The sequence below is a fragment of the Lathyrus oleraceus genome, chromosome 2, assembly GCF_024323335.1.
Source record: "Lathyrus oleraceus cultivar Zhongwan6 chromosome 2, CAAS_Psat_ZW6_1.0, whole genome shotgun sequence".
NCBI lineage: Eukaryota > Viridiplantae > Streptophyta > Magnoliopsida > Fabales > Fabaceae > Lathyrus > Lathyrus oleraceus.
This window is the reverse complement of record NC_066580.1, coordinates 442,150,590-442,171,405: the sequence shown is the minus strand read 5'-3', so window position 1 is coordinate 442,171,405 and position 20,816 is coordinate 442,150,590. Positions and strand designations below refer to the sequence as shown.

At 38.0% G+C, this 20,816-nt stretch overlaps 1 non-coding gene across 1 annotated transcript; it reads left to right on the top strand.

The window, feature by feature from the left end:
- Window positions 1–941: 941 nt before the first annotated feature.
- LOC127124176 (small nucleolar RNA R71) lies at window positions 942–1,048 on the top strand. The gene has a single exon (XR_007803803.1). It is a non-coding gene; the product is annotated as a small nucleolar RNA R71 (small nucleolar RNA).
- Window positions 1,049–20,816: the final 19,768 nt, after the last annotated feature.

The window sequence follows — 20,816 nt, the reverse complement described above, 5'->3', positions numbered from 1 at the left end:
GCACGCTGACCCGTGGGGCACGCGCTGACTGCATGCGTCGACGCAAGGGATTTTTGCGCCGACCCGTGAGTTAAGCGTCGACCCTATGCGTCGACGCAAAGGGTTCTTGCGCTGACTCCCTCCAGTTTGGCCAGAGCCTTTGCGCCGACCCGTGAGCTTTGAGCTGACCCCTATGGTCGACTCAAAGCCTTTAAATCTGCAAAAAAGCTGTGGTTAGTGATTTTCACATATTTGGTCATGATCACGCTTTGTTTATATGTCTTTAATGATTATAGTAGCTTTAGGATAACGTGAAAAAGGATATGGTAGGTAACGTGATGCATTTGTTCGTAGACTTGCATGGTGGTCTTTTGTCATCATCGAAACTTGACATCGTATGTTGTATGAGACTTTGTCTTTACATCGGCTTCTGATATCCCGGAGGTATAGCTGGGGCTTGATTTGGAGATTGTCCAGGTGCGTATAAAGCATTATTACTCTTATATGAAAAACTGGGATGATTCTTCCAATTTGAGTTATAGGTGTGCGAGTAGGGGCTTCCTTGAGCATAGTTTACTTGCTCCGCTTGGATTCCTGTTAGGAGTTGACAATCTGCAGGAGTGTGACCTTGGATTCCACAAATTTGGCAATTCTGAGTTATGGCAACCACGGTGGCTGGAGGTGATACATTTAAACTTTCAATTTTCTGGACCAGAGCATCCACTTTTGCATTAACATGATCAAGGTTACTTATCTCGTACATGCCAGTTTTCGTTTGAGGTTTTTCCACCATTGTTCGTTCGGTTCCCCACTGATAGTGGTTTTGGGCCATGCTTTCGATAAGTTGGTAGGCGTCAGCATAAGGTTTGTTCATTAGTGCACCACCTGCGGCGGCGTCTATTGTTAACCTCGTGTTGTACAGGAGACCATTATAGAAGGTATGAATTACTAACCAGTCCTCTAAACCATGGTGTGGACAAAGTCTCATCATGTCTTTGTATCTTTCCCATGCTTCGAAAAGAGACTCGTTATCTTTCTATTTAAATCCATTTATCTGGGCTCTTAACATAGCTGTTTTGCTTGGCGGAAAATATCGAGCAAGAAAAACTTTCTTCAACTCGTTCCATGTGGTGACTGAGTTGGAAGGAAGAGATTGAAGCCATCTTCTAGCGCTATCTCTTAATGAGAAAGGAAAAAGACGAAGTCGAATTGCCTCTGAAGTGACACCATTAGCTTTAACAGTATCAGCGTATTGGACAAATACAGATAAATGAAGGTTAGGATCCTCGGTAGGATTTCCAGAGAATTGGTTCTGTTGCACTGCCTGCAACAGTGAAGGTTTGAGTTCAAAGTTGTTTGCTTCGATTGCGGGTGGAGAAATACTTGAATGCGGCTCATCTTGCGATGGAGCGGCGTAATCTCGAAGAGCACGAGCTGGTTCTTCCATCTCGGGTATCGAAGGGAAAATATTTTTGAAATCGGGAAGTTCAATAGGAGGGAGATCGTTTGCAGCACGATATTCCCGAATTCGTCGTAAGACTCGGAGATATAGTTCGATATCGTTGATTCGTAAGTAAAATGGCTTGCCTTGTGAGTGAGTGCGTGGCACACAAATCAACGAAAGAAAGAAAAGAGAAAGAAAAGCCTTAGTCTCTACAGCGTAACAGAAGAGTTACGATATCGACTAAATAAAAGTCCCCGACAACGGCGCCAAAAACTTGATCGCGACTTTATGAGTCGAATTGGGGTACAAACTGCAAGTGCATAGTTCTATCGCGTAATTTTAAAAGATATCGATCCCACAGGGACTTATGAATCGATATACCGTTATCTAAGGTTACTTCGTAAAGCTAAGGCAGGTAATACTTTGATTGTTTGGGGGAAAAGCTAAAAACTAAAATAAGATCTAGATTAAATATCAATAAAGCGGATATCGGTATGTAATTCGTCGTAATTAGGGAATCAATTCTTCGTTGGTTTCTTGGTTTTAAAATAAATCTTTTCAGTTGACTCTATTGATTAAAAGTTTTATCTCAAACTCTCGCTCTGTTGAATAAACTATGATTTTATATTAACGTAGCTGTCACTTATAGTTAAGTCAAAAACCACTTTTTGAAAACAATAGAATCCGTAGAAACTCTTTTTAAGAAAACAATAATCGTTTAAACACCCTTATCTCAAACTCTCGCTCTGTTGACTTAGGTTATATAATTAAATTCAAATGCTTAACTCTCGTCCTCACATTCAATCTTTAAAAATACTTTTTGAAAAAGATTAGAATTTAATTAACTCTAAAAATTGCTCTCGCCCTGATCTAGAATTAATGTCCAATTTACACTGTCCAGTCAAAACCTCAAACTCTCGCTCTATTGATTTTAACTTCTTTATGTCTTTTACTTTCGTACAAAAACTTTGTTATTAAACCTGTAAATTGAGACCGTAAAAAGAGTGATTTTAATTTTAAACTTAATTAAACCAACTTAGTTTTGATTCCTTCCTTCCGCTTACTTTACATACCGATACCTAAATAATTTAGCCAGACATACTAAACAGATCTAAAAAATCAGCATGCATAAACAGATTCATCTCAAGCAAATAATATAAATAAACAGTAAAACAGGGCATATATAAATTCAAACAATAATTAAAGAACCTGAGAAATTAAATAGCAGTCTTGAACACTCCACCACAGGTCGGTTGGATCTGTTCTTGAATTCTTCAATCAGGCAGGAAAATAAAAGCGAAGGAATAAAAAACTAGATTCTAACGTAAGGTTAGATCCGGTAAAAGGTACACAATAGTTTCCGGTGTAGAAACTATTGTGCGAAAAATTAATTAAGTGCTGGAAAAGAAAATAGAATTGAAAAAGAAACAATATAAAAATTGTAAAAGTAGTACTGTAAAAATATGCTTAAGCTGCTGGAAAAAGAAAAATGCGGAAAAGCAAAAACGGCAAAGAAATCTGGAAAAGGCGTGGAACTCTGCAGGGTTTGCAACGCTGATATTTATACTGGTACTTTCTGTAACGGTTCCCAAAAGTAGTCCGCGTCAAAAGTCTTCACGTAGCGAAAGGTTAGGCGTGCAAATAGGACTCAACGTCTCTGAAGGCAAAAATATAGGGGAATGGTGTGACGTCCGTCACACCATGTGTGACGCTCGTCACAGGAGTGTGCAAGGCGTGACGCTCGTCACAGCCCTTGTGACGCTCGTCACAGGCACAACGCCTGTGCCTTTTGGGTTGGGCTTTGGCTTTTGATATTTGCTTCTTTTCATTCCTTTTTGCACCTCATTTTCTTCCTTTTTTACTTGTGCTTCAAATAAACTACCTGAGATAAATAGAAAGAAAATACCACGTAATATCTAATAAAATGAAATAAATTAAAGTAAATAATAATATAATTCAATTAAATTGAGTCCTAGAATGTGATACTATTTCATGTTATCAGTTATTTATTTTTATGATTGACATCAATTTTGTTAAAACCTGTATCACAGCAAGATGTTGAGCAAGATGTCGTGACATGTTGATCAGACATCTTTGCATGTTTTGTTTTACTTCTTGGAAGACTTATTTTACTATGAGATATCTGAAGATTCTCTGAATATTTAGCTATCATATCTGACTGTCCAAGAAGGTTTATTTTAGGAACTCTTATTTCGTTTCCATTTGTGCAGTTGTTTCATAAAAAGGGATGTTGAGACATTTTAAGGAAACATTAGATCAGATTTGATTTGATTCTTCAGACTAGATGTAGAAACATTTATGGAGACATCAGATATGATTCTGCATAATAGATGTTAAAACATTTAAGGAGACATCATATTTGATTTGATCAAATATTATGTAGAACAGATGTCAAAACATTTAAGGAGACATCCAATTTGATTTGATTAGATTTAATTTGATTTGATTTGTTTTGGATCTACTGAGTTTTATGCCTAAGTCCATGCTTACCAAAGGCTATTTAAAGAGGACGTTACTAAACCTAATGGACAGAAAAGGAAGTTGCGCTATAAATTGTCATTTTTAGGGTTTAGTTGTCTTTTGTTATTTGTGAGCCATTCTAGTATCTCTTTGATACTTGAATTGGACTGAGTTTATTAAGTTGTAATTGTGAATCACTCGTGAGCTTTTAAGCAAGAGTGCATTCTGTTTCATTAGAAGTGTGTCTTTTGTTCTTTGATTGTTTTTCAGTTGTTATCGATGCTGTGTGATTGAAGGGAAGTGAAAAAGGTCCCATATCTAATCGAGTCTCAGATAGAAATTCCACGGGTAATGATTAGCTGAGAAGTTTGTAAAACCATAGGTTGTTTAGAACTTCAAACTAATATTGTTATACTGGATTTCCTTCCTGGCTTGGATGGGTTAACAATTGACATGTGTTATTTACTTCCTGTTTTTTACGCTGTAATTGTTTCTGGTGTGACATGTCTTGAACCTGGTGTCGTGACATCGTATATGACATCTGATATCTACATAATTGTTTCTGGTGTGACATGTCCTGAAATTGGTGTCGTGACATCGTATATGACATCTGTTATCTGGTTACTATTATTATCGTGTGAAGTCCTGATATTAGTGTCGTGACATCGCATACGACATTTGATATCTACGTACCAGAATTTTCAATTTGTATTAGAGCAGGCATCCTACTCTATTTCTGGGTGAGATCCCGGGAAGATACTTTCTGGTACCATGAAAGGAGGATTTGTTAACATATCACCCATCTTATATGGCACCAACTATGACTATTGGAAGGCACGTATGGCGGCATTCCTAAAATATATGGATAGCAAGACTTGGAAATCTATCATCAAGGATTGGGAACATCCTGTTATGAAGGACAAAGATGGGAAGGTTACTACTGACTTGAAGCCTGAAGAGGACTGGTCTAAGGAAGAAGATCAATTGGCTCTTGGAAAATACAAAGCTTTGAATGATCCATTCAATGGAGTTGACAAAAACATATTCAGGTTAATAAACACTTGTACTGTGGTCAAAGATGCATGAGAAATTCTCAAAACCACCCATGAAGGCACATCTAAAGTGAAGATGTCTAGACTTCAGCTTCTCACTACCAAATTTGAGAATCTAAAGATGAAAGATGATGAGAGTGTTCATGATTTTCACATGAATGTTCTTGAAATTGCAAATTCATCTAGTTCTTTGGGAGATAAGATGTCAGAAGAAAAGTTGGTCATAAAAATTCTCAGGTCCCTACCTAAGAAATTTGACATGAAGGTCACAAACATTGAAGAAGCCCAAGACATCAGCAACATGAGAGTAGACGAACTTGTTGGGTTACTCCAAACTTTTGAATTGGGTATTAGTGACAGATATGAAAAGAAGAACAAAAGCATAGATTTTGTATCCAACACTGAAGATAAAGAGGACCAATGTGACTTGGATACTGATATGGGAACATATAATGTTATTGTACTACTTAAGAGACAATTCAACAAGGTGCTAAAGGGAATGGACAGGAAGTCAAGACCAAATGTCAAGAACATCTCATATGATATCAGCAAGAATAGTGATTACCAAAGAAAAGAAAGAATAGAAGAAAATCCCAATCAAGGAAAAGGTATTCAGTGTCATGAATGTGAGGGTTTTGGTCACATTAGTTCAGAATGTCGCACGTATCTCAAGAAACAAAAGAAGGGCTTATCTGTCTCTACGTCTGATGATTCTGAAGGCGAAACTGATGATGAAACTGCTAAGCATATTACAACTTTCACTGGTAGATATGAATCTGATAAATATTCTTGTGATAAGGATGTCTCTTATGAAGAATTAGTTGCTTCCTACAAAGAGCTTTGTGTCAGAAGTGAAGAAGTGTGTAAGACAAGAGAAGAGCAGATGAGAATCATAGCTCAACTACAAGCTGAAAAAGAGAAACTTTTATCTACTGTAACTGATCTTAAAAATGAGGTAACTCTATTATCTTTTAAACTTGAAAACATGACCAAATCCATAAGAATGTTGAGCAATGGGTCTGGTATGCTAGATGAAATTCTTCAAGTTGGAAAAGAGGCTAGAAACTTAAAATGTATAGATTTTAATTACCAATATGAAAATAAACAAGGAAAAAACCCTATGACAAAAGTTTATTCCTCCAGAAAGGAAGTATGAGCCCATGATTTCTGTCCAAATGTTACAACATCCTTCCAGACATCAGGAAACTCAAACTAAAGTCAACTTTTTGCCTTGGAAATGTCATTACTATGGTAAATATGGACATATAAAGCCTTTCTGCTACAGACAACATGGTTATCCAAAACATCTAACACATCCTAGGGCTAATCATGTAATATTTAAAACTAGAAAGGAGTGGCAACCTAAGGTTGTTCCGCATGAAACTACTTGTTCTTCCACATGCTAATGTCCAAGGAAATGAAGTTAAGTTATGGCACCAGAAGCTTGGACATCTGAATCTCAAAGGGATATCTCTTGGTTACTCTACAAACAGTAAAGTTTGAAGAGTATTTAACTCAAGAACCAATGGCGTGATGGAATCCATTAATGTTGTGGTTGATGATTCAATTATTGTAAAAGGGACTGATATCGATGAAGATGTTGGAACATCATCTCAGTAGACAGATGCTTCAGAAAAAGTGGAAAACATCGAGTCAAACATTGAGTCAACAAGGAATGAATCAGATGCTTCTGCTGACATCTAAGTTGTCTGTTTTTCTGTTTGATTTTACATATTTTTTGTGGGCCTTTTCCCTGAGTATTGCACCTCTATGTGTCATGGTATGTAGCTCTAACTCACATGTTTTTCTGCTGATTTTCTCTATTATTGTGTTGTCATTCATGAACGTCTGCTTGGTTTGTCATATTCTGGCTAAAAAGGGGGAGTAGATAATGAAGAGGTGTGCTAGTTGTGCTCTAGATTTATTTTATTCTCTATGTGAAGCTTGTTTCTTTGAGGGGGAGTATGTTTCCTGTGTGACAGGGGGAGTTATTTATGTGTTGCTGATCATGACATTCAGGGAGAGTTTGATTTGTTTGTAACAAGATTGTTGTGTACTTGTTGTGATGTCAAACAAAATGTCATGACATTCATGGGGGTTTGATTTATTTGTACCACAACTATTATGTACTTGTTGTGATGTCAAACAAAATGTCATGACATTCATGGGGGTTTGATTTATTTGTACCACAACTATTATGTACTTGTTGTGATGTTAAACAAAATGCCTTGACATTTTGTTTCAGAGAATTCTGTTTGTGCTTAGACTGTTGTGTACTTGCTATGATGTCAGACAGAATATCCTGACATTTTGTTTCATAGAATTTTGTTTGTGCTTAGGCTATTGTGTGCTTGTTGTGATGTCAGACATAATGTCTGACATTTTGTTTCTGAAGGAGGCTTCGAGTGTGAGGGTTTATTTCTCTCTATGTCTTTTTTGTGAGGTTGGGTTTCTATTACTTATTTTTGCTGCATGTGCCTCTGATATGTCTTGGTGGTATACCAAGTGTTTGGTTTTTATGCTTGTGATTATTGTTGTTGTTTTTATCTTTTCTCCAGCTATATGATGCAAAGGTTGTTTTAGCCAAAATTTGCAAAAGGGGGAGATTGTTAGTTCTATGTTTTTATGATTGGCAACAATTTTGTTAAAACTTGTATCATAGAAAGATGTTAAGCAAGATGTCGTTGAAGGTGAGAAAAACAAGAAAGGGGGGTTTGAATTGTTTTGGAAAATAAAGGTTTTTTCAAAAATAAGAACACACAGAATTTTATACTGGTTCGCTTATAACACAAAGCTACTCCAGTCCACCCGGCCAAGGTGATTTCGCCTTCAAAAAGGACTTAATCCACTAATCTTGAAAGATTAATACAACCAAACGTCTAAGAGAGTGATCTCTTAGTCCTCCCAAGTATATAGACTACGCAGAGTCACTTGAGGAACAAAAGCAATTTAGCAATAATAGATTTGTAATCGAGAGTGCTTCTAAAGGTAAGCAAATATTACAACAGAATAAGCAAGTAAGTGTTTTCACGTATGAGCAGCAGCTCGTGAAAAACTGAGAGAGAATGTAAAGAATTTTTCTGTGCGTTGTTGTGTATCTCTCACTGAAGTATGTTGTCCTTTAGATAGTGGTGAAAGGACCGTTAGAGTGATGACAGAATATTGGCCTTTGATGAGCATTCAATGTCATTACTTCTGTGTTTCTTGCCATAACCAAATTGTCTCCCTGAATAACTTCTTTCCAAATATACTTTCTTTCCATTTGAGGAAGTTATTTCCGTTACTCTTTCTGGATTTGGAGAATCTTCATCAGAGTCTTTGTTGTCTCGGAGTTTCTATGACAACTGGAGATGCGTTGAGGTTGCGTTAGAGCTTCTGAGAGTACTGGTATTTTAGATCATCAGAACTGAGTCCAGTGGAAGGTTAGAGCTTCTGGTATTCTGCTGCCCTGTTTTGCTCAGAGTCAGAACTTCTGGAGCGCACTTCTTCTCCAGATGCTTCTGATCTTCTAATACTTTGTATATGATAAATCGATCAGATTCCTTTGTAGCTGTTCAGAGTCCTGCACACTTAGAGAATTTTCGTTAGGGTGCCATTTTTGGTTTCATCCTTTGTTATCATCAAAATCCTGGAATTATATTGTAGAACTAATCTTGTTCTTACAATCTCCCCCTTTTGATGATGACAAAACAATCTTACTTAAGATATGAAACATTTAGAGATAAGAATTTGTCAGATCAGATAGAAGTGAGCTCCCCTTGAGATAAGCCTGGGAGTTCAGAAGTTCTTACCGGAGCTTCCATGATATGATGTTTCTTGATACTCTTCTGCAAATTTCTAAGTCAAAAAGGATTAGAACCATTTTAAAACAATGTATGCAGAGTACTGAAGGATTTAGATATGTTTTCATCATAGCTGTTTTTATTTCTCCCCCTTTTTGTCAGAATTAAAAAGACTTAGCAAAATAACGGAAAGGCAAATATATATATATATATATATATATATATATATATATATATATATATATATATATATATATATATATATATATATATATATATATATATATATATATATATATATATATATATTCAGATAGAAAACACAAACAGCAGAAAGCAAGAACAAACATAATCAGAAAGCAACAAGCAAATCAGCAAAGGAAAATCCTAGGTGCCTAAGGGTTTGGAGGTGGAGGCATCCTCTGAAGCAGCTGGGTCAGCAAATTCTGAATGTTGATCCAATCTACTCGGACTTCCTTCTGCTCCTTCTGAAGATCTTCAAGAGTCTTGAGAACCAGAGGGAAAAAGGTGAAAGACTCCCCCTGAGTCAGAGCATCCGGTTCTACCCTACTGGCAGATTCTTCAGCACGACGAACTTCAGCTTCAGCAGCGGCTTTAGCTTCAGCTTCAGCAGCAACTTTTGCTTCAGCTTCCGCAGCAGCAGCGTCAGTTAGAGCTTTGGCTTCAGCTTCCTTAAGTCTTTGAATTTCCTCTTGCCTTGCTTTTGCTTCTGCTTCCTTTCTGGCTTGCTCCTCAGCTTCTCTGGCTAAGCGCTTATGTAGTCTTACTTCAGCATCTCTAATGAAGTCGTTTCTGACTTGCTCAGAGAGACTCTTCAGTTTGAAGGCTTCAGAGGTCATCCAGCCAATAACTCTGTTCCAGTGTGTCCTAACAGTTGAAGGATCATCATTGATGCCAGAGTTGATGCTCAGAGACTTGACCTTGTCAACTGAGGCTCCTGCAAACAACATTATCGCTTCTTCTAGGGTTGGCAAGGTGTTTTGTGGTTCAGAGGGTGGAGGTGGAGAAGTGGGAGGGCTTAGGTTGAGAGTTTATGGTTCAGCGAATGTTTTTGGTGGGGGTGTGTCAGAGGTAATTGGTTCAGAAGGTTGAAGGTCAGATGGTGTTGGGTTTGGTTGTTCTGCGGGTGGTGAAGTGACTTCAGGTTCAGGTGGGGTTTGTGTTGGCTGTTGTGAGGCCAGAGTCTGAGCGTGAAGTTGGGCTAGAGTGGGAGATGAGGGGTCAGAATATTCTATGTCTGATGAAACATTGTAGTAGGGAGGTGATTCTGGGGAAGAAGATGAAGAGGTGGTTTCATTCAGCATTTCTGCGTCAGATAGAGGTAAGGTGGTGGTGGCAAGGTTGAATTTCTGGGATGGTTGATGAGATGTTTTGGTGGTAGAAGGAGGGGTTTCTGAGTGAGTGTAGATAGGTGTTGGTTGAGGGATAGAAGAAGCAATGGGTTGTGTTTGTGCAGAGGGAGCAAGAGAGACAGACTTACCAGAAGGCTCATGCAGAGGTGCTGGAGGTCTTGATCCGGAGGATTCTCCTAGTCTTACCTTCTTCGCTTGTCTCGCCTTTTCAGAGGGTCCTCGTGGATGTTTCATGAAGTTTGGAGCCTTATCTGGTAGATCGCTTAGGTTGAAGTATGAGATATCCACTCCTTCTTTCATCAAATTATCCAGATAGAAAAGGATTACATCTCGGGGGTCTTCCTTTGAGAGCAGATAGAGTCCATGGGGAATCTCCCTCTGATCTTTTAGAGCTTCCCAGGAGGTGTCCAGAGTAGGTTTGAATTTGACCTGATCCAGAATCCCCATGCTCTTCAGATTCTTGGCGTTGAGAGGTTTTCCAGTGTCGATCATCATATCTTCCATGAGTCTGAGCTTTAACAGGTGGTCCACCAGGCGACTTTCAATCAGAACGTCAGAGATTAGCCTTCCTAGATGAATGTAGTTTCTGGGCTTCATGTTGTTTCTTGTATCTCGTACAGAGTCTCTGAGATACTTGAAGAGGAGTGCTGGAAGGCAGAGCTTCAGACCCTTGTGGATGCAGTACAGAATGCACTTCTGGTCTGTGTTGATGTAGTCTGAGGAGTTTGACGTTGGGCGATGATGGATTGTACCCAGAATGATCTTCAACCAGACCCGGAGGTTCTGATGTAGCTCCTTATTCTTGGAGGGGTTGCCTTCTGCGTTCTGCTTGAAGATTGTTGGGTTAATCTCTTGGGACATGTATTTGCCCTAGGATTGATGTTGTAGATTCTTCTGCCTCCATCATTTTCCATGCCCAGAAGAGCAGCAATGGACTTCTCAGTTATCACTATCTTGACTCCCAGAACATAGGAGACAATGAAGTGGTCATCAGCGTCAGCGAATCTCCAGAATTCCTTCACAAGATTTGTGTAGACAGGACCATACAATCGCTTGAAATAATTTCCACAACCTTGATTTCTGAGTTCATCTGTGAGGTCAATGCCATTTCTACGCATGTTGTCAAAATCCACCAAGGATTCACATAATACTTCCAGCTTCTCAAATGGCGTTGCAAGGTTGATGTGAGGCTCACGATCAAGAATGTGAGGCTCTTTGTAGATGGGAGTTGTGACTACACCGGTAACCGCTGGGTTTGGGTTGCTTGAACTTGGAGCTTGTTTGCTTGAATCCATTTGTTGAGAGAAGTTGTAAACAGCTTGTTGTTGAGCATCCATGATGTTGTTGAAAATTGGGATGAAGATGAAGAATGCTGCAGGAATGCCTTGAGAGAGCTTGAGCTTGCAGAGGTTTAAGAGTGCGTGAGAGTGAAAAGTGTGCAATGTGTGAAATGAATGTGTTTAAATACCCAAATTAGGGCGCATGCAAAACGACACATAAAACAGAGTTTAGCACAAAAACCAAGTCAGCACGTTTAGGGGGGAAAATGATTACAGCTCATTAATGATGTCTAATCCCAACAGCTAGTGCACTGCTCGAGGAGATCTCAAGAGACTGTTCCTTGATTACTGCTAGACAGTTGTCTAGAAGTTCCAACGTCAGATGCAAGGTACTCCACGTGTTTGCTTTATCTGATCTTCAGGAATACCAAAGGATTGGTTCCTGGAGATTTCTAACTCAGATAACTTCTAACTTGGTAGGAGTATCAGAGTCAGAGGCAGAATCCATTATGTTTACATTAGAATCTCATTTTACAACTTCAGAGGCACATATTATTCAGGGCAATTTTGAATGTTCAGATTCTTTAGGATGAAGAGGAATCTATCTTCAGCTAAGGGTTTAGTAAATATGTCAGCCCATTGATGATCAGTATCAATGAATTTCAATGTTACTACCCCTTTCTGAACATAGTCTCTGATAAAGTGATGTTTTATTTCTATGTGCTTAGCTCTGGAGTGTAAAATGGGATTCTTGCTTAAACAAATGGCAGCAGTATTATCACAAAAGATAGGAATGTTACTCTCGAAGATTTGCAGATCCTCTAACTGATTCTTCATCTAGAGCATCTGAGTAGTGCACGGTGATGCTGAGATGTATTCCGCTTATGTAGTGGACAGGGCTATGGTTGATTGTCTTTTGCTGGCCCAGGATATCAGATTGTTTCCCAAGAGCTGACAATTTCCAGATGTACTTTTTCGTTCCATTCTGTCTCCTGCGTAATCTGCATCACAAAAACCAGATAGTTTATACTCTGATGTTTTCTCATACATCAGGCCCAGGTTAGGAGTTCCTTTCAGATATTTGAGAATTCTTTTAACTGTTATTAAGTGAGTTTCTCTAGGATCTGATTGGAATCTGGCACAAAGACAAACACTAAATAGAATATCAGGGCGAGTAGCAGTCAGATAGAGAAGGGAGTCTATCATACCACGATAGAGCTTCTGAGAAACCTTTTTACTGACTTCTTTTTTTTTCAAGAATGTAGGTTGGATGCATGGGTGTCTTTGCAGAATTGCATTCAGCCATATCAAATTTCTTCAGAATGTATTTTATGTATTTGCTTTGATGAACATACGTGACTTCTGAAGTTTGATTTATTTAAAATCCCAGAAAGAACTTTAGTTCTTGCATTAAGCTCATTTCAAATTCTGCCTGCATTAGCTCAGAGAATTCTTGACATACAGAGGCGTTAGCTGAACCAAAGATGATATCATCAACGTATATCTGGCATATCATGAGATCATTATTAAGGTTTTTTCAGAAGAGTGTGGAGTCAACTCTCCCTCTGATAAAATCATGTTCCAAAAAAAAATTACTTAATCGTTCATACCAAGCTCTGGGAGCTTGTTTAAGTCCATATAAAGATTTCTTAAGTTTAAAAACATGTTCTGGATAATTTGAATTTTCAAAACCTGGAGGTTGGTTGACATACACTTCTTCTGATATATAACCATTAAGGAATGCGCTCTTGACATCCATTTGGTACAATTTGATAGAATGATTTATAGCAAATGATACAAGTAAGCGAATAGATTCTAACCTGGTGACTGGAGAAAAGGTTTCATTGTAGTCAATACCTTCTTGTTGATTGTAACCTTGAGCCACCAGTCGAGCTTTGTTTCTGACAACTTCTCCTTTCTCATTCAGCTTGTTTCTGAACACCCATCTGGTTCCGATAACGTGAGTGCCTCTGGGCTTAGGAACAAGATCCCAGACGTCGTTCTTTGTGAATTGATCTAGCTCTTCTTGCATGGCTAGAACCCATTCGCTATCTTGAAGTGCCTCATCACAAGAAGTAGGCTCGATCAGAGATACTAGTCCCAGAGGAGTTTCTTCAGAAGTCTTGAAGGTAGACCTAGTTCGGATAGGTTCGTCCTTATTTCCCAGAATCAACTCTTCAGATATGTTGAGGCGACTTTTAGCTTTCTTTGGGATTGCTGGGGCGTTAGTTCCTTCTGAGGTTTGAATGGCAGTTACTTCTGGAGCTTTAATCTTCTTGTCAGATCCTGCAAGAGTGGTCTCCAAATCTGCACGTTTCTCAACTAGCTTTGACTTTTCAAGGTCAAGCTTATCATCAAATCTGACATGAATTGATTCTTCCACAATTTTGGTTTCTGTATTGTATACTCTATAGCCTTTAGAGCGTTATGAGTATCCTAACATAATACCTTTTTGTGCTTTGGAATCAAACTTGTTCAGATATTCTTTAGTATTTAAAATAAAACAGGAACATCCAAAAGGATGAAAATATGTAATGTTTGGTTTTCTCATGGAGATTCTATTCTGAATGTAACACACTGTATTTACAGCTTCGGCCCAAAAGTGCTTAGCCATATTTGTTTCATTGATCATGGTTCTGGCCATCTCTTGTAGTGTCCTATTCTTCCTCTCTAGAACTCCATTATGTTGTGGAGTTCTAGGGCAGGAGAAATCATGGGATATTCCATTAGAGTCAAATAGTTCCTCAAAAAATTTATTTTCAAATTCCCCACCATGATCACTTCTGACTCTGATGATTTTAGAGTCAAATTCGTTTTGCACTTTGGAGCAGAAGCTAGTGAATACAGAGTGAGACTCACTCTTGTGCTTTAGGAATTTTACCCATGTCCAGCGACTGAAATCATCAACAATGACTAGTCCATACTTCTTTCCATTGACTGATGTTGTTTTCACATGACCAAATAAATCAATGTGAAGAAGTTCCAGAGGCTTAGAGGTAGAAACAATATTTTTCTTTTTGAAAGATATTTTTGAAAATTTTCCTTTCTGACATGCTTCACACAGAGCATCTGAAGAAAACTTCAGCTTAGGTAGGCCTCTGACTAACTCGAGTTTATTTAGCTGAGATAATTTTCTCATGCTAATATGGCCCAAGCGTCTATGCCATACCCATTGCTCTTCGTGAACAGACATCAGACATTTCATATTTTGTTCTTTTAAATCAGAAAGATTTATTTTATAAATATTGTTATTCCTCTTGCCAGTGAATAGGACAGAACCATTGTTTTGATTTATGGCTTTACATGTTTTTTGATTAAAGATTACATCATAATCGTTATCACTTAATTGACTTATTGATAACAGATTATGCATTAATCCTTCTACATATAACACATCAGATATAGAGGGAAGAGTACCATTACCAATAGTTCCGGAGCCTCTGATCCTTCCTTTCTGATCTCCTCCGAAGCCTACGAATCCAACATCTTTAAGTTCCAGGCTTTGGAACATAGAATTTCTTCCCGTCATGTGTCGCGAGCATCCAGAGTCCAGGTACCATGACTGATGTTTTAACTCTGCTGCATAGGATATCTGCAACATAAACAATCTTATCCTTTGGTACCCAGAGTCTTTTGGGTCCTTTGTGATTAGTTTTCCCAGAGCTTCTTAACACTTTGGGTTTTCTAGCATTATTAAATTGTTGCTCTTGTGTGTGTGTGTGTATAGTGATATGAAAATGGAGATTTAGGTTGGTCATTAGTAGAAGTTTTATCTTCACTAGGATCATACCCAATTCCTCTTCTATTGTTCTGACTGACTCCATAAATCATGGATGCCATTATACTCCTCCCTATCCCATTTTTCAGAAACTTTTGAAAAGCTTTTTCATATTTATAAATTATTGTGTTTGAAGTTTGTGGAGCTTGAGATAACGCTTCTTCAAGTTTTGAGCAATTTTTTTTTGTTGCATCTCTTTCTAATGTCAAAGTTTTGTTTTCATCTTTTAGTTCTGAAATGGATATCTCAAGTTTGCCACATTCTTCTAATGTTTCTTCAAGAACGCCTTTTATAGATTTAAATTTTTGTTTTAGTTTCTGATATGAGCTGAGAGTTTCAGACAAACATGATTCTAGGTCAGATCGAGAGAGTTCAGAAAATACCTCTTCTGATTCAGATTCTTCATCTGAAGTGTTCTTGGATGTGGTAGCCATGAGTGCCACATTAGGCTGTTCATCAGAGTCTGATTCTGATGAGTCAGATTCGTTGTCATCCCAGGTAGCCATCAGTCCCTTTTTGGTTCTGAGGGAATTTTTCTTGAAGTTCTCTTTTCTGGAACTGTCTTTCTTTAACTTGGGACATTCGCTCCTGTAGTGACCTGTTTCTTTACATTCATAACAAGTAACATCTTTGTTATTTTTACCTTTTGAGGTTGAGTCTGATCGGTCCCCTCTGGGTCTTGGTCTCCTGAAGTTATTATTCCTCTTTCTCCGGAGTTGTTTTACTCTTATGGTTAGGAGGGATAATTCTTCCTCATCGTCAGAATCTTCCAGTTCAGAGTCATCAGCATCTTCTGTTTCGGCCTGGAAGGCTTTGTTTCTGTCAGACTTGCGCCTTTCAGATCTGGACTTTAATGCTACAGACTTGATCTTTTTCTGAGGCTTATCTTCCTCCAGTTCTATCTCATGACTTCTGAGTGAACTGACAAGCTCTTCAAGGCTGATGTTGTTCAGATCCTTTGATAGCTTTAAGGCAGTGACCATGGGTCTCCACTTCTTTGACAAGCTTCTGACTATCTTTTTGACATGGTCTGCAGTTGTGTATCCTTTGTCTAGCACTTTGAGACCTGCAATAAGAGTTTGGAATCTAGAAAACATTACCTCTATAGCTTCATCATCCTCTATTTTGAAGGCTTCATATTTCTGGATTAGAGCCAGAGCCTTTGTTTCTTTGACCTGAGAGTTTCCTTCATGAGTCATCCTCAGAGAGTCAAGTATATCTTTAGTTGTTTCCCTGTTGGTGATTTTTTCATACTCATTGTAAGATATGGCATTGAGAAGTATCGTTCTGGCTTTGTGATGATTCTTGAATTCGCGCTTCTGATCATCTGTCATTTTACTTCTGGGAACGGCAACTCCAGCATCTGTTACAGGAGGTTTGTATCCATCTGTGACAATGTCCCAGAGATCAGCGTCATAGCCCAGAAAGAAACTTTCAATTCTATCTTTCCAGTAATCGAATTTCTCTCCATCAAAGACTGGAGGCTTAGCATTGTAACTGTCTCTTTCATTGGTGTGGGCCATAGTTTTTCTCGTTCTGGATCTCTCTACACTGTTAAGTGTTTGATTAGAAAATCAATAACAGAGTCTAAGCTCTGATACCAACTGAAGGTGAGAAAAACAAGAAATGGGGGTTTGAATTGTTTTGGAAAATAAAGGCTTTTTCAAAAATAAGAACATACAGAATTTTATACCGGTTTGCTTATAACATAAAGCTACTCCAGTCCACCCGGCCAAGGTGATTTCGCCTTTAAAAAGGACTTAATCCACTAATCTTGAAAGATTAATACAACCAAACGTCTAAGAGAGTGATCTCTTAGTCCTCCCAAGTATACAGACTACGCAGAGTCACTTGAGGAACAAAAGCAATTTAGCAATAATAGATTTGTAATCGAGAGTGCTTCTAAAGGTAAGCAAATATTACAGCAGAATAAGCAAGTAAGTGTTTTCACGTATGAGCAGCAGCTCGTGAAAAACTGAGAGAGAATGTAAAGAATTTTTTTGTGCGTTGTTGTGTATCTCTCACTGAAGTATGCTGTCCTTTATATAGTGGTGAAAGGACCGGTGGAGTGATGATAGAATATTGGCCTTTGATGAGCATTAAATGTCATTACTTCTGTGTTTCTTGCCATAACCAAATTGTCTCCCTGAATAACTTCTTTCCAAATATACTTTCTTTCCATTTGAGGAAGTTATTTCCGTTACTCTTTCTGGATTTGGAGAATCTTCATCAGAGTCTTTGTTGTCTCGGAGTTTCTATGACAACTGGAGATGCGTTGAGGTTGCGTCAGAGCTTCTGAGAGTACTGGTCTTTTAGATCATCAGAACTGAGTCTAGTGGAAGGTTAGAGCTTCTGGTATTCTGCTGTCCTGTTTTTCTCAGAGTCAGAACTTCTGGAGCGCACTTCTTCTTCAGATGCTTCTGATCTTCTAATACTTTGTATCTGATCAGAGTTTGTATCTGATAAATCGATCAGATTCCTTTGTAACTGTTCAGAGTCCTGCACACTTAGAGAATTTTCGTTAGGGTGCCATTTTTGGTTTCATCCTTTGTTATCATCAAAATCCTGGAATTATATTGTAGAACTAATCTTGTTCTTACAGTCGTGACATGTTGACCATACATCTTTGCATGCTTTGTTTTACTTCTTGGAAGACTTATTTTATAATGAGATATCTGAAGATTCTCTGAATATTTAACTATCACATCTGACTGTCCAAGAAGGTTTATTTTATGAACTCTTGTTTTATTTCTAGTTGTGCACTTGTTTCATAAAAAGGGATGTTGAGACATTTTAAGCAAACATTAGATCATATTTGATTTGATTCTGCAGACCAGATGTAGAAATATTTATGAAGACATCAGATTTGATTTTGCATAATGGATTTCAAAACATTTAAGGAGACATCGATTTGATTTGATTTGATTTGTTTTGGATATGCTGATTTTTATGCCTAAGCCCATGCTTACCAAAGGCTATTTAAAGAGGACCTTACTAAACCTAATGGATAGGAAAGGAAGTTGTGTTGGAAATTGTCATTTTTAGGGTTTAGTTGTCTTTTGTTATTTGTGAGCCATTCTAGTATCTCTTTGATGCTTGAATTGGACTGAGTTTATTGAGTTGTAATTGTGAATCACTCATGAGCTTTTAAGAAATAGTACATTTTATTTCATTGTAAATGTGTCTTCTGTTCTATGATTGCTTTTCAGTTGTTATCGTTGTTGTGTGATTGAAGGGAAGTGAGAAGGGTATCATATCTAGGAGAGTCTCGGATAGAAATTCCACGAGTAGTGATTAGGTGAGAAGTTTGGAAAACCAAAGGTTGTTTAGAACTTCAAACCAATACTTTTATATTGTATTTCCTTCTTGGCTTGGATGACCCCAAATGTATGTGAAGTTGCACCGAACTAGGTTAACAATTGACCTGTGTTATTTACTTTCTACTTTTTACACTGTAATTATTTTTGGTGTGACATGTCCTGAACATGGTGTCGTGCCATCGTATGCGACATATGTTATCTGCATAATTGTTTCTTGTGTGACATGTCCTGAAACGGGTGTCATGACATCATATACGACATCTGTTATCTACCTACTATTATTGTTGTGTGAAGTCCTGATATTGGTGTTGTGACATTGCATACGACACCTGATATTTGTGTACCAGAATTTTCAAATACGAGTCTTGATACCTAGATCGACAACAAGATAAAATGGTCATCTTCAACCAATGGGTTGATTCCTAGACTGACAGAAAGATAAAATGGTCGTCTTCAACCAATAGGCTGATACCTAGACTGATAGAAATATAAAATGGTCGTCTTTAACCAATAGGCTGATACCTAGATTAACAACAAGATCGTCATTAAATCGAGAGTTGATACCTAGGTCGACAACAAGATTATCATTAAAACGAGAGTTGATACCTATATCGATAATAAGATCATCATAAACACTTTGGTTCATATCTAGATCAACAACAAGATCGTCATCCACTTGAGAGTTAATACATATATCAACAACAAGATCGTCATCAACACGAGAGCTGATACCTAGATCAACAACAAGATTATCATCAACACTTGGGTTCATACTTAGATCGACAGCAAGATCGTCTTCAACACGAGGGTTGGTTTCAAGATAGACAGCAAGATTGTAATAAACACGATATTTGATACCTAGATCAACAACAAAATCGTCATTAACAGTTGGGTTGATACCTAGATCAACATAAAGATCGTTATTAACACTTAGTTTGATACCTAGATCAACAACAAGATCATCATCAACATAGGGGATGATACATAGATGAATAACAAGATTGTCATCAACACTTGGATTGATACCTAGATCGACAACAAGATCGTCATCAACACTTGGGTTGATACCTAGATCGACAACAAGATCATCATCAACGCTTGGGTTAAAACCTAGATTAACAACAAGATCGTCATAAACTCGAGAGTAGATACCTAGATTGACAATAAGATCATCATTAACTCGAGAGTTGATATCTAGATCAACAATAAGATCAACATTAACATGAGGGTTGATACCTAGATTGACAACAAGATTGTCATCAACACTAAGATTAATACCTAGATCGACAACAAGATCATCATCAACATGAGAATTGATACCTAAATCGACAATAAGACTGTCATAAACATGTGGGTTGATACCTAGATCGAGGAAGTGAAAGGCCGCTGGAAATATATACTAGGGATTTGTCAAGAAAGTTGTAAGGGAGAGTCGCCAAGGAATGGTTACAAGGGAGAGTCACTGGGGATTAACTGGATTTTTTTTTACGAAGATGTTATGCTGGGGAAGATTTTCTATGGAAACTCATTAGGGAGAACACTTACCGGGGAGAATGCTTACTGGGGACACCTAGTGAGGAGTTGTGCTGGGACAAAGACTTTCTTGGGGAGTTATAACTAGCTTTGTTGGGGATTAATTCAGACCTTCATGAGTGGTCATTAAATCCTAGTTTATTCTATACATGCATGATTTGTGCTAATGCATTGGATTATGCTTGGCAGACCTTATGGTTACTTGGCATAGCGCACCCAAAATTGTGGATATGATATGCGTTGAGAAATGGATGAAATGCAATGATTGGTCAATGCATGATGTGTTGGATTAATGGATGTGTGCTAATGGAAATTGGACTTCAATGCAAGTATGTTGAGAAGGGCTTGGTTTTCCTTTATTGAAAAGGGCCAAGGGCTAGGTTTTGGAGTACCAATGAAAATTGTTTATTTTTTTTCTCTTTTAGAAGTGTCGAATGAGGTCGGGCTTTTGATTGCGAATGATTGATTTGTTTTACTTGTGCTACAGACTCCTTTTTTTATGATGTCAGATTCATGCTATGGGAATATTCTAGGTGAATGAGATTATATGCATGGTTATATGTTAGAGCAATGCAAACATGGTTAATGCATGGGGATGATTTATGCAGTGAATTGAGGGTTTCCAAAAAAATGCCCTTGTGGCGGGTAATGTATGGAAGGATTCTTTTGCATCAAGGTTTCTTGTTGAGGGAAAAAGTTATCTAATAAGATATTGCACTAGCATGATATCCCGACACTCATCTTGAACTCGATTGTTGCAAATGCATTGTAGGATTTGCATGAGCACCTTGAAA